The sequence below is a fragment of the Lathyrus oleraceus genome, chromosome 7, assembly GCF_024323335.1.
Source record: "Lathyrus oleraceus cultivar Zhongwan6 chromosome 7, CAAS_Psat_ZW6_1.0, whole genome shotgun sequence".
Classification (NCBI taxonomy): Eukaryota; Viridiplantae; Streptophyta; class Magnoliopsida; order Fabales; family Fabaceae; genus Lathyrus; species Lathyrus oleraceus.
Genome location: NC_066585.1, coordinates 261,108,638 through 261,121,521, shown reverse-complemented (window position 1 = coordinate 261,121,521; position 12,884 = coordinate 261,108,638). Strand labels below are relative to the sequence as shown.

At 29.8% G+C, this 12,884-nt stretch overlaps 1 pseudogene; it reads left to right on the top strand.

Moving 5' to 3' along the window:
• The first annotated feature begins 4,714 nt into the window (after positions 1 to 4,714).
• Positions 4,715 to 10,481, top strand: LOC127103321 (uncharacterized; annotated as a pseudogene).
• The last annotated feature ends 2,403 nt before the right edge of the window (positions 10,482 to 12,884 follow it).

The window sequence follows — 12,884 nt, the reverse complement described above, 5'->3', positions numbered from 1 at the left end:
CTTCAAAAGATAAGGGTTCAATGTTGGCAAGTTACATTGGTTTCCTTGTTCGACAACATATTCCGATTACATGTGATAATTGGAGAAGTCCGGACTTGAAGGTTGGCAAAGAAAAAATATGGTCGGAGATACAGGTACTTACCATATATTGTTATATGTTTTTTGTTGCATCAACTTTGCAGCCCTGTATTGTAGGCAGAATTTAGGACTTCTCAAAGTTGATTTCTTGTTACTTTGTCGTTCATAAAATACACCACTAAATTCTATGCGTTTAATTTTTAATTTTTTTTCATCAGGCTTGTGTCTCAATAGAGGATGGGTATCTACCTAAAGTTACTTTTGTAGTGGTCCAAAAGAGACATCACACCCGTCTCTTTCCTGTCAACCCCAAAGAGACCGATAGAAGTGGAAATATTATGCCAGGTTTTTTCAATATATTTCTCAACGCAGCTGGTATATATTATCATTTGAATTTATCACTTTTTGCTGATTTTGTTGTTCTAAATTGTCAAAGGAACCGTGGTAGACACCAGCATTTGTCACCCTAGGGAATTTGATTTTTACCTTAACAGCCATGCAGGAATTCAGGTAATATTAGCTATGTCATTTAACTTTATGCCATTGTTTACTATTTGTTGCTCAATCGCCTTTTGACAGTTCTGTGTTATTTGCATTTGGACGTGTTCTTTTTGCAGGGGACTACTTATGCTGCCATCTGTTGTTTTGGTTGAGCCTTATTTTGTATGGATGTGCGATAGAACTACTAGACAGCTTTTGGATATACAGAACATGTTTGCCACCATGGGTGGATGGGCGTTTTTGTTTAGTATTGGTTAGAACTACTAGACAGCTTTTGGATACAGTGGTCACTGGGTGTTGGTTGCTATGTTTTATTCTCTTAATTGTAGTACTTTGAGAATATGTTGTTGTATATTGTTGATCAAAGAATCATATATTAATGTTGTATATATGGAGGATTAATGTTGTATATAAATGGATTCATGTTGTATATATCAATGGATTAATGGTGTATAACATTGGATTAAAGGATGAAATCAATATGAATTTTACACTTTTGCAGCATGCGAACAGGTTACCAATTAAATATATATCCACTGTTTTTCAAACAAATTTTTTTAAAATAACTAACACTTTAGAGGGCGCTTTCTGGACAAAGCGCCCTCTAAACACTTTACATTGACAACTTTAGAGGGCGCTTTTTCCTGAAAGCGCCCTCTAAACACTTTACATTGACAACTTTAGAGGGCGCTTTTTCCTGAAAGCGCCCTCTAAACACTTTACAATGACAACTTTAGAGGGCGCTTCTTCCTGAAAGCGCCCTCTAAACACTTTACATTGACAACTTTAGAGGGCGCTTTTTCCAGAAAGCGCCCTCTAAACACTTTACACTGACAACTTTAGAGGGCGCTTTTTCCTGAAAGCGCCCTCTAAGGTGTCCCTTTATGGACCACTCCAGAGGGCGCTTTTTTCTTAAAGCGCACTATAATGTGGCCACTTTAGACAGCGCTTTCTCCAGGAAAACAAAGCGCTGTCTTTACCTATGCCAGCGCCAGATTAGAGGGCGCTTAAAAGCGCTGTTATAGGCCAAAATAAGCGCCCTCTTTTCCCTTATTTGGCGTAGTGTAAGTATAGATTTTTGTATGATAGTTAGTAATTACAACAAAATGCTTTTTTGTATAACATATAAAAAGAAGATTATTTTTATTTTGTTAGGGTGATCGGATTCAGGTCCTTATTCGTCATGACCATTTACTGAAATGGAAAGAGGTCATTAAGGAGAATATGACCTGCATTATAAACAATGGCAGTGTCTATAACAATGATTTTCAGTGGAAGGTATGTGATCATTCAAAAAAAATTGTGTTTCTTGGTGGTACCACAATGAAGGCAATCGAACTTCAAAATATTCCACCTAAAGGATATTTATTTGCCAAAATATAGTTGGGGGTTGAAATGAATAATTATGTCCACTGCCTCCTTTCTATTGGCTAGGTCAGTGGAGTATTAAAATAATTCAGCCGTAAGATAATTAATGCTATGCATGATTTGTAATAAATCAATAAGAATGTCAATTCTTTATACATTTAGTTGTACAAAAAATGATTGTAAATAATTAAAGTGGGCTAAGAAAATGGCCCCCACTAAATCCCACTATATATTATATAAAATATAATTAAAAAATTGATTCAAATATATCAAAATACATTAAAAGAGAGTTTTTCATTGGGTAAGGTGATGTATGATATGAGTAATTTCCAATGGGTGAATTATTTTATGGATTTGGGATAAAAAGAGAATTTTGAAATCTTGAAGTATGGTGTGGATTTCCAAAATATGGGGTGTTTTGTTGATTTGGGATACAAAGAGGACTTCCATCATTTTGCATAAAATTGGAGCTTGTGTTATGTTGATTGAGGTTCATTTTCAAATGAAATGTGTACACAAAAAAATTAAAATTAAATAAAATAAATTGGTCAAATTTAAACTAGATGTGAGTGAAAAATGTGATAAAATAAATTACCTATTTATACTACTAAAACATATTACCGTTATTTTATTGTTGTTGCAATCTTATCATTCCAAAATGAAATCAATATTCTGAAATCAAATTAGTTATTATTGTAGTTTTTTTGCCAAATATTATCGTTGCTTGATTTTCTTTAAATGACAAAATGATTTTTTTTTAATAATAAATATTACCGTTATTTTATTGTTGTTGCAATCTTATCATTCCAAAATGAAATCAATATTCTGAAATCAAATTAATTATTATTGTAGTTTTTTTGCCAAATATTATCGTTACTTGATTATCTTTAAATGACAAAATGAATTTTTTTAATAATAAATATACTGATTTTTTAAGTGGTCTTTCTGAGATGTCAAACCGAGAATATGAAAAGAGGGAGAAGTAATATGAAACGGTTTGATGAAAATTAGGGTTTTATTTAATTGAATAAATTGATATTATTATTATTATTAATATTGTTATTTATTAATATTTATTATCATCATTATTAATCCCATTTACCCACTTAATAACTCAAAATATTCCAAAACCACTGACAATATTATACCATTTTAAATGTAATGGATACAGATATGCAACTTCCAATACACGTGTTTCAACCCTAAAAAATCAGTATATCCACACCTTTCACTTCAATATTTTTTGCTTATATTTGAAGCAAACTTTCCCAAAAGTAACCATCATTAATGCTCTACTTTAACATCATATCAAACCTATATCTATCATACTTTTCAATAAAGATAGAAATCAAATTTAAATAATATAATATTAATTTTTTTGAAATCTAACAAATTTATTTCATTCCCCTGTAAGATTACTAAAATACAATTTTAAATTAATTTCAGGTACAATATTCTGTTTGGATTCATATATGTTTTTAAAAAAAAAAAATCATTATGTAATTGCAATATTTATAAATTCATTTTGTACATTGACAATATTTTTTCTTAATACTGTTTTTTTCTTACATTGACAATATTTTTCTTACCTATTTATACTACTAAAAAATATTACTGTTATTTTATTGTTGTTGCAATCTTATCATTCCAAATCGAAATCAATATCCTGAAATCAAATTAATTATTATTGTAGTTTTTTTGCCAAATATTATCGTTGCTTGATTTTCTTTAAATGACAAAATGAATTTTTTTAATAATAAATATTACCGTTATTTTATTGTTGTTGCAATCTTATCATTCCAAAATGAAATCAATATCCTGAAATCAAATTAATTATTATTGTATTTTTTTTGCCAAATATTATCGTTGTTTGATTTTCTTTAAATGACAAATTGAATTTTTTTAATAATAAATATGAACCACTTAAATTGTAGGAGCGTGTGTTTCTTTATGGACATTGCAAATGAGAGAACGTTGGAAAATCTCAAATATTCAAATGCTTCTGACACAGCAACATCGATAAATATGTAGGAACTTGGGAAAACTATAGATAAACATGCTCTAATGAAATCCCTTTAGGTTTTACGGCTATATTAATACATAGGCTGATGAAAAACTTTTTATTTCCCTATATTACACATATCCACATGTTACGTAATTGCCAATTATTTTGGAGGGAACAGACGAATTTTCGTACCAAATATATATATATATATATACATATATATATATATATATATATATATATATATATATATATATATATATATATATATATATATATATATATATATATATATATATATATATATATATATATATATATATATATATATATAATATATATATATATATATATATATATATATATATATATATATATATATATATATATATATATATATATATATATATATATATATATATATATAATGGAAATGATCCATTCTTAACATGTACCTTATATATTATATATTAGCATTTCAAGTATTGTTCCAAATTCAAGAAATGAACTTATCATGTTGAATGAGCAAAAGCTGTAAGAAAACTTTATTCAAATAAAGCCATGGCAATGTAAGTTATGTTTTTTATCAGGTGAACATTTGATATTTTTATTCACTATAAAATTATATATCTTTTGTTTTATTTATAATGATGAAGATATATAATATCTGTTATATATGTGTAATTTTTTCAGATGTATGATCAAGTATGATCATTTTGAATTATAGAGCCTGAGTGAGTACTATAATAGAAAATATTCAAAATGGTAGATGAAGAATTACATTTTAAAACTATTTTGAGGAGGAAGAATGCTGCAAAAGCCAGAATTTATAGAAAGAGTATTATTGATGACAAGAAATCTAAGAGGTTGAAAACTGCTATAAAAGAAAACGGTACATTTGATAAAAGACGCGGCAATGACTCAACAACTTTGAGGATACCACTATCAGAACTTTCGCCAAACATACTAAATGACGGTCGTGGTATAGCCAACGTTGAAGTAAGTCGTCAACTTCATTCGTCCTTAAAGACTAAGCCAAGTACCAATAATAATATCAGATCAAAAAGGATATCAAGTAGAAACATTACCAAATTAGGAGTTAACTTATCTAAGAGGTTTGAGAATACATTTGCTGCAACAACATCAAACCAAGATCCAATACCAGAATTGCAACTCAATGAGCTTTTTGCATCTGATAGTGGAAACGATAATATGAATGATGAATCTGACGGTATATTCTTAATTATTTTTCATTTGAGTTAATTTGTTTATGATATGTCATAGAATATTACAATATTCTTAACACAATAAATGTTATGTCAAAAGGTTACAGTTCAGCAACAAATTCAAGTTTTGATGAAGATGAAATGTCTAATGGAACAGATGCTATGGAAACTTTTGAAATTACATCAGGTATTTTAAAATGATTTACTATAAATAATATTTTATTATTATGAAATACAACTCATTTAACATATGAATTAAATACTATTGATGATCAGGAGGGTATTATGATATAGGGGATCCTGTCATTGAATGTCAATATTGTGGTGTAAATATGTGGTATTCGGAAAGGAAAAACAAATGTCGTCATGCGTCCAATCCTAAATTTTCCATGTGTTGTGGATCAGGAAAAGTTCAGTTACCTTTGTTAAAACCCGCTCCTAAAGTTCTACAACATCTGTTGTTTGACAACGAATCATGTGAATCAAAAAATTTCCAACAACAAATTCGAATGTACAACGTTATGTTTGCATTTACATCTCCCGGTGCGAAAGTGGACAATCGATTTAACAACGGTAGATTCCCTCCCAATTTTCGTATCCAAGGTCAATCATGTCACCGAATAGGAAACATGTTACCGATGCCAGGTCAAAATCCACGATTTGCACAACTATATGTTTATGACACTGAGAATGAAATTGAAAACAGAATGCATGGATTCAGGTTAGATATCTATTATTTTCCAAACTTTAAATTTATTTATTTAAGAAACTTGCAATAAACTGTTTCAACTCTTTTCATTATAGGTCAAAAAGTGGAGTTGATGTTAATATTGTGAGAAAACTATCTGAAATGTTATATGAACATAATGTTCATGCACAATCATTTCGCATGGCAAGGGACAGACTTTGTGAAGAAGGTGTTTCTGATTTAAAACTTCGTTTAATATCTGAACAAAGAAATGATGGAAGGATATATAATCAACCAACTGTATCCGAAGTAGCTGCTTTAATTGTTGGAGATGTCGACACTGCAGAAAAAAGAGACATTATAGTGCAAAAACAATGTGGCGAACTTCAAAGGATAGATGAGTATCATACCAGTTATTTAGGATATCAGTACCCATTATTATTTCCATATGGTGAGGATGGATATAGACCTAATGTGAGGCACCGTGATAAAGGGACAAATATTCGCCACTTCACAGACATAACACAGTCAGAACAGAACAATAAAGATATTCCTTGGGAAGAAGCAACAAAGCGAAATCGACTTACAATAAGAGAGTGGTTGGCCTTTAGAATTCAATCAAGATCTAATGAAGCACAAACATTGTTGCGATCAAGGAGACTTTATCAACAATTTTTGGTAGATGGTTTTACAATGATGGAATCAGAAAGACTTAGGTGGCTTCGAAAGAATCAGTCAAAACTGAGGGTTGGCAAGTATCACAATTTGAATGAATATAATTCAAATGGAGAAACGCACGGGTCAAACACAGGTAAGAGGGTTGTGCTACCTTCTTCATACGTTGGTAGTCGTAGATATATGGATCAACTATACTTTGACGGAATGGCAATATGCAGCTATGTCGGATTTCCAGATCTTTTCATTACAGTCACATGTAACCCCAACTGGCCTGAAATTCAGCGTTTGCTTGGTTCTAATCATCTAAAAGCATCAGATCGTCCTAACATCATTTCAAGAGTCTTTAAAATGAAATTTGATGAGCTTTTGTCTGATCTCACAAAGAAAAGTCTATTGGGGAAAGTTCTTGCATGTGAGTAACTTATTCCATATTCAATTAATCGTATTGTTATTTTCAAATTTATCATTCGTGTGCTGACTATTGTATATATTTTATATATTTATTTTTATAAATATGTATACAATTGAGTTTCAAAAGAGAGGATTACCACATGCTCACATCTTAATTTTCCTCCATCCATCTAACAAATATCCAACTCCAAGTGATATTGATCGCATTATTTCAGCTGAAATACCTGACCAAGATACCACTGAAGAGTTGTATAATTTGGTTAAAACTCACATGATTCATGGCCCGTGTGGATTTGCAAATCGATCTTCACCGTGCATGAAAGATGGAAAATGTTCTAAATATTTTCCAAAACAGTTTCAGCCCGAAACAATTGTTGATCAAGATGGGTTTCCGGTATATAGAAGAAGGGACAATGGACATACAATTCTTAAGAATGGAAATCAAGTCGATAACCGGAATGTTGTTCCATACAATGCAAAGTTGTTGACAAAGTACCAAGCTCACATAAACATGGAATGGTGCAATCAAAGTACATCGATTAAGTACTTATTCAAGTACATCAACAAAGGTTACGACAGAATCACCGCTGCCATTGTACCGAATGATGATGGAACTTCCAACCAGCCGCAGAATATTGATGAGATCAAACAGTATATTGATTGTAGGTACGTTTATAATATATCACTTGAAATATGATGTCATGCAATTTATCTATTTCAACTAAAAGTGTGCAATTTTTCTTTACATGCATGGTGTAGAAATTTTATATGTACACTGTTTTGACTATATGTGTTATAATAAAATTTATATATTCTGTCTACAATAATCATTCTATTAATTTTAAATCCATTGCCTTTCATTATATTATTTGTAGGTACGTTTCTCCGAGTGAAGCATCTTGGAGGATATTCTCCTTTCCAATCCATGGTAGAAAACCAGCTGTTGAGAGACTGTACTTTCATTGTGAAGGTCAAAATTCGGTATATTACACTGATTTTGATCGTATCAATACAGTTCTGGAAAAACCAAGTGTAACTGAATCGATGTTTACATCATGGTTCGAAGCAAATTGCAAGTATCCTGAAGCACAAAATTTAACTTACAGCAAATTTGTTTCAAAATTTGTTTATGTTAAGAAAAAAAGAGAATGGAAACCCCGTCAAAAAGGTTACACAATTGGTAAGCTTATATGGGTTCCTCCAACAACTGGCGAATTGTACTATCTTAGATTGATGCTCACACATGTCAAAGGCCCCCGCAGTTATAATGATATAAAAACAGTGAATAACGTAAAATATGATACTTTCCGGGATGCCTGTTTTGCTATGGGTTTTATCGGCGATGATAGAGAATTCATTGCAGCTATTAAAGAGGAAAATCATTGGGGTTCAGGTCAATATTTGAGATTACTATTTGTTCACATGTTATTATCAGGCAGCATTAACAGACCAAGACATGTATGGAGTAAAACATGTCATCTCTTAGCTGATGGAATACTATATGCTCAACAGCGAATTGCAAACAATAGAGGTATTATTTTTCCTATATTGTGAATTTTTATTATATTTATTTGTTTGATTCTTAAAAGTAAATTTATTTTATAGTTTACACTTATAATTACTATTGTATAAAGGTTTGAGGTTGTCGGATGAAGAGATAATGAATTTAACATTAATTGAGATTGAACGAAATCTTCAAAGGAAGAGCCGAAGTCTAAAGGAATTTGCTGGAATGCCTTATCCAAGTGGATATGTGGTTGAGCAGTTGGGAAATAAGCTCATATACGAAGAGCGGAGTTACAATCCAGCCGAACAATTGCAAGAATACAATAATTTGTTCTTAAATCTTACAGGTAAATATGTTAAATGTTTGTAAGTTTTGTCATAATTTTATAAAGTTAACTTTTAAAGTATGATTTTATCTTACAATTTTTTTTAATGTATAATTAATTTATTCACTGCATGTTTGCTATGTATTTTTTTTAAATTAGATGAGCAAAGAGGTGTATTCAAGTGAATAATGGAAGCAGTAAACAATCAACAAGGAGGCGTATTTTTTTTGTATGGATACGGTGGCACAGGGAAAACCTACATGTGGAGAACTCTAGCTTCCTACATAAGATCAAAGAAACAAATTTGTTTAACTGTTGCTTCATCAGGCATAGCTTCACTACTACTTCCAGGAGGTCGAACGGCTCATTCAATGTTCAAGATTCCAATACCTACAATGGAGTCTTCTACATGTAATATCGACAAAGGTAGTGATCGTGCAAAGCTACTAAAAATGGCAAAGTTGATAATTTGGGATGAAGCTCCAATGGCACACAGATTTTGTTTTGAAGCGTTTGATAAAACCCTTAAAGACATAATGGGGCATTCCAATTGTTCTGACAAATTATTCGGAGGGAAAGTAATTGTATTTGGTGGAGATTTTCGGCAAATATTACCAGTTGTACCAAGGGGCAGCCGTTCAGATATAATACACTCTACAATAAATTCATCATACATCTGGGATCATTGTGTTGTGCTGAAGCTTACAAAGAACATGCGACTCCAACAAGCCGGCAATACTTCAAGTACATCTGAATTAGAATTGTTTTCTAATTGGATATTAAAAGTTGGCGATGGGAAATTGGAAGAACCTAACGATGGTTACACGGATATTCCTATTCCAAATGATTTCTTAATTTCTAACTATGATGATCCACTAGAAGCCATTGTTAGTGAAACATATCCGAATTTTCTTAACAATTACAAGAATCCAGAATTTTGCAATCAAGAGCTATATTGGCAGGAACAATTGAAACGGTTGACATCATAAATCAATACGTTTTGGGATTCATACCAGGTATGCGTTATCCATTGTAAACATATTTATAGATACATTCATATATTTATATGTACTAACATAGATTTATAATAATAAAATTTCAAAAAATTTCCCAAAGGTGAAGAAAAGGAATATTTAAGTTCAGATTTTGTAGACACATTTGACGGTGAAGGAAATGAAGCTTTTGATGTTTTGACCCCGGAATTTTTGAATACACTTACAACTTCCGGTCTACCTAACCACAAGATTAAATTGAAGATTGGGACCCTTATTATGTTGCTTCGAAACATTGATCAACCTGAAGGTCTCTGCAATGGAACAAGGCTTATAGTTACAAGATTGGCAAACCACGTTATCGAGGCAAAGATTATATCTGGAAAGAATATTGGAGGGGTTATCTATATTCCAAGAATGGATATGACTCCAACACAATCTTCGTGGCCATTCAAAATGACTAGAAGGCAATTTCCCATAACTATATGTTATGCTATGACAATTAACAAATCTCAAGGTCAGTCATTGGATTATGTTGGATTGTATTTGCCTAGAAGTGTATTTAGTCATGGTCAACTATATGTTGCAATATCAAGGGTCAAAAGCAAAAAAGGGCTTAAGATATTAATCCATGACAAGGATAACCATCCATTGAATTCTACAACAAACGTCGTGTTCAAAGAAGTTTTTGAAAACTTATAGAACGTAAGTTTTTCATTAGTTATATTATATCAACAAATGTCGTTGTTTATTATTAGAATTTTATTGAATGAGTTGTATAAAATATACATTATGTTTTAACATTTGTTTATATGGATGTAATTGTTTTTTACAAGGTAATGAATCATCACTTCCTAAAAGGTTGCGGGCAGGTTTTGTATAAACCCAGTTTTTTAAGGACCAAAGAATTGTACGAAGTTAAATCATTTTTGTTGCTGGACTAATTTCTCACAATTTTAACTAAAATTGTGAACCTTTTGTTTCAATATCTTTTATTGCATTAAACCTTACTGTATCAATTGCAATTAATTTCAACATTTGGTAGTATTCATTACTATATTTTAAAACAAATGAGGTTCTGCTATTTCTTTTACATGGCTTATGTATTTTGGTTAAATAATCATTTATTATGAAGGTTAATATTTGCGCTTTTATACCTCAAATTAGTAACAGATTGGAAAATTTCATCCATTACTAAATAGATATATTTTTATTTCTTATGTCCAAAATCTCAATGATAAATGGAATGTTTATTCATAACATTAACAATGGAATGTTTATTATATATCAATATACCAATAAATTGTAAAAATATTTTTGTATTATATTTTTTGATTATTTCCTTAATATAGTATACAAAAAAATTAAGCAAATTATATTACTATAAATTAATAATGTTTTACTTTATTATATCCCAAACTGGAAAAAGTTATTTGTGGAAATTTTTTGAACCCATTTATTGATCATTTAACATCCATTACATTAAAAAAAACTCTTACGCAATAAATTTGTGTACGTTGATCCAACTATATATATATATATATATATATATATATATATATATATATATATATATATATATATATATATATATATATATATATATATATATATATATATATATATATATATATAAACAAAAAATACATTATATTTTAATTTTTTTAAAATAAATTATTGCGCTTGCGCGACCCGTGCGAACGCACGGGTCCTTTACTAGTTCTCTATTAATAGTTGTAATTTTGCATCTATAAATAAGATCCATATTACAATGTAAAGTGTACTTTTAAAGAAGATAATATAATATACTTTCTCTCTTCTCTTCCTCTCTTTGATCTCTATATTGTTTTATTTAGTTTTATAACACGTTATCAACACGAAGGTCTCATGTATGATTTTTTTTCGCTTCCATCTTGAATTAATCTTGAACTACCATTTGTTTAGAATCATGAAAATAATAAAAAATAGTTTAGTATGTGATATAATTTATTTAACATTAGAAAAGTATATTATTATTGATGACTTTTTATAATTTTGAAAAGTTGTCATTCCAAAAGAATGACCCAAATAATTTTAACGCATCCCAGAAGAATATTGTAATTTTTAGATCATTGCTCGTAACAAATCATTTATATAGTTCCTGAAGAACTTATAAAGCATAACATCCTTGAAGGATAGCAAAATAACATTGTATAGTTCCTGAATAACTTGTAACGTTCTATTTGTTATTTTTCGTTTAAGATGAAGCAAGAACATTTTTGTTTCTCATAAGGAAGGAAGTTGAGAATTTTTACTCTAAATTATTAGTTGCTATTTTTAAAATACCGGAATTTATTAATCCATATATTTATTATTGTGTCATGAGATTGAAATATTATTATTTCATGATTTTGATCGAGTTAGATGTTTAGATTTTATAACAATTAAAAGAAAATGTAAGATGTACTTTGTCACTAATTTGTTATTTTTTAAGTAAATAATTTTAAGACTAATGTAACAATGCAGTTTATTATTGTGTTATTTTAAATATTGGAATTTACGATAGTGTTATTTTAAATATTAATATTTAATATTGCTTTTATGATAATTATTTCACTATAATATTTAATATTTAATATTTTATCTAATTTTTATTTTTTATGATAGAACTAAGTATGTTAAATCTTACGAATTGGATTTTGGGACTCTTGATATTTCAGTAAAGAACTATTTGACATGGGCTCTAGACGCTAAAATTCATTTAAACGCAGAAGGTCGCGGCTACACTATTAAAGAATGGAATAAATAATTTGATCTACAAAAGGAAAAAACAATAATATTCATTCGTCGTTATCTTCATGAGGATCTTAAAAATGAATATCTTACTATAACTGACCCACATGTCCTGTGGAAAAATTTGAAAAATAGATATATCATCAAAAAATGATTATCCTACCAAAAGCTTGATATAATTGGGTGCATTTAGGTTTATAGGATTTTAAAAGTGTAAGTGATTATAATTCTGCAATATTTAGAATAAGTTTGAAGCTGGCACTATATGGAGAAAAAGTAACTGATGAAGATATGTTAGAAAAAATATTTTCCACTTTTCATGCATCCAATGTG